This window comes from Mustela nigripes, chromosome X, assembly GCF_022355385.1.
Source record: "Mustela nigripes isolate SB6536 chromosome X, MUSNIG.SB6536, whole genome shotgun sequence".
Lineage (NCBI taxonomy): Eukaryota > Metazoa > Chordata > Mammalia > Carnivora > Mustelidae > Mustela > Mustela nigripes.
In genome coordinates this window covers 104,780,291-104,782,880 of record NC_081575.1, presented here as the reverse complement: position 1 = coordinate 104,782,880, position 2,590 = coordinate 104,780,291, and the positions used below count along the sequence as shown (strand labels likewise).

The 2,590-nt window shown below is 39.8% G+C and overlaps 1 non-coding gene across 1 annotated transcript; it reads right to left on the bottom strand.

Annotated features, from left to right (window-relative positions):
- Positions 1-699: 699 nt before the first annotated feature.
- LOC132007918 (U6 spliceosomal RNA) lies at positions 700-807 on the bottom strand. The gene has a single exon (XR_009401472.1). It is a non-coding gene; the product is annotated as a U6 spliceosomal RNA (small nuclear RNA).
- Between the last annotated feature and the right edge of the window lie 1,783 nt (positions 808-2,590).

The window sequence follows — 2,590 nt, the reverse complement described above, 5'->3', positions numbered from 1 at the left end:
ATTTTATATTTAGTATTTTTATGTCATGTGGATGTATTACTTAAAATATATTAGTTAAAAGTAAAAAAAGTTATAGTTTAGTATCAGGTGATATGAAATGTGGTTATTTATAAACTTTAATCTGGCTCCATGTGAAGTTTGAGCTTCATGTTCAGTTATTTTCTTAGTTTGTATTTATACAAAATCAGAAAATTTAAATTCACAAGTATACATTGCCAGAAATGGCAGCAAGTCTTTGGTAACTGGGTGAGAGACTTTTGTATGTTGGATTGAACAAGAATCCATAAATTGAGAAGTAATTTCGTCTGTTGAGTGTTGCCTCCAGATGCTAAGTGGATGAAATATCAAACTCAAATTCTACAAGGATGAATGTTTCACCTTAGTAGAGTATCACAAGGGGCAGTACCATCCAAGGGTATGCTTTGAAAACACATGGGGCTACTATGGCTGTTGCAGTGATTGATGGGAACCCCTGGCTGGGGATTAGTTAGTTGGGCAGAAGCCAAGAATGTCATATGTCCTTCAATGCATGTGACTTTCTTACAAGGATGAATTTTCCTACATCTTATGTAATTTTCAAACATCCCCTAGGCATTCATGTCTATGAAAAGCTTATTTGTAATTATCTGAACCTAAACCTGACTTTATTTTGCATATAAACTCAATGTACTTTTTTCTCTTTCTGAAATTTATTTTTGAAAATATGGGGTGCTTTTTACAAATTTGCATGTCATTCCAGTAGTGCAGGGGCCACACTAATCTTCTCTGTATAATTTCAACTTTAGTATATTGCTGCTGAAGTGAGCATAACTCAAAGTATTTTTTGCATGGTTTTAATATCCTGGAATTTTCCAGGAACGGAACTACTGTTAAATTGAAAGGAGCGTGCTGTTTCATTTGGAACTTTCCCAAGAATGGCTTAATGTTTTAGAAAATCGTGCCACTGACATCAATGCCATTTATGGGCTGGGCTAGATATCTTCCATTTGCCCTTCCAGATTCACTCCACCCTCTCTACCTGCTCTGTGCCATGGGAAGGGGCCGTATCAATTGTTTTCTTTGCACTCCAGCTTCTGGATAGTTTCAATCCATGGAAATCTGGAAGGTTAAAGAGTAAGATGTGCTGCTTGAAATGACCATCAGGAAGTGAGTGTCATCTGATCCATGGAAACACTAAAACTGGATGTGACAACAGTATTCCAGTAGAAAATGGTAACACTGTACATACATGACTGAGTCCAAACGGGTCAGAAGGCACAAGTAAAGTGCATGAAGCGATGTTTTAAACTCCCATGGTACTGGCTTCTGCTGATTTACATCTCCCTTAACCCACATTTATGACTTCCCAGAGAGTTCTCTATGATTGGTTAACAGAGAAAAAGCACAGGCCTGGTTACCTAAGCACGGTTTGTTGGCACCAGCTTTAAAAATGGTTACATTCTAGTCCCTGAAATATGGTGGTGAAGGAAAATATTCCGGGAGCAAAACTTTGGGCAGGACCTCTTATTTTCCGCTTCATGTGGAAGGATAGATAGCCTGCTTTCTCTATGGGCATGCTGTTGTTGGAAGATGCTGTCCGTCGCAGCCCAGAGCCACACTGCCTGTTCTTCCATGTGCCTGGAACACGAGACCCAGACTGCTCTTTACCTGAGCCCTTTGCCAGGGCTTTGTTTGTAGGGAGCTGCCTTGAAGGATGAAGTGATTATCTCCTTCTGAACAAATAGGAGGCTTGCTCTAAAAGATGTGAATTCCCACAAGGCCAGCGTTCCTTGGCTGTAATGCAAAAGTGCATGTACATGTACAAAAGTTTGTCCCCTGGGTCCCTCTGCATGGCCCCTGTGGGACTTGGGTAGGGGGGAACCCACACAAATATACTGCTTACCATGCTGCTGGCATCCAGGAAATGGTCACAGGCTAATTTGTTAGCATGTAAGCAGGAGAAAAAAAAAAATTCTCAAACCCCAGCAAATACTTATTAAACACTTTGCAACTCCGAATTATTCCTGTGTAGTTTGGGTCCCTTAGAGAAAAATTTTGTGACTTTTATGTTTGAATGATTTATTTTTTGTTTCATTCAGGCAAAACTCCCCTGACAGAGGTGTCACAGCATATCTGTTGGAAAAAACAGGTACGTTTTTTTTTTTTTTAAAGATTTTATCTATTTATTTGACAGATCATAAGTAGGCAGAGAGGCAGGCAGAGAGAGGAAGGGAAGCAGGCTCCCTGCTGAGCAGAGAGCCCGATGCGGGGCTCGATCCCAGGACCCTGGGACCATGACCTGAGCCGAAAGCAGAGGCTTTAACCCACTGAGCCACCCAGGCGCCCCAAAACAGGTACGTTTTAATGACTTCATGAAATTATTTGAAAAAGTTTCATGGCAACAGTACTAAGGACTAGAGGCAAATGGATTGTCAATATAATAAATCAGAAATTCAGATATTGTCAGTTTTTGCTGTTCACACTGGAGGATGGATAACATTCCATGCAAATATTCCAATTGTTTATAATTCTATTTTGCCCTTTTCCTTTCCATTGTTAAGTGTTAATCTTCCTAGATCTGTCTTTAATTCTTTTCATTTCTAAATAATGG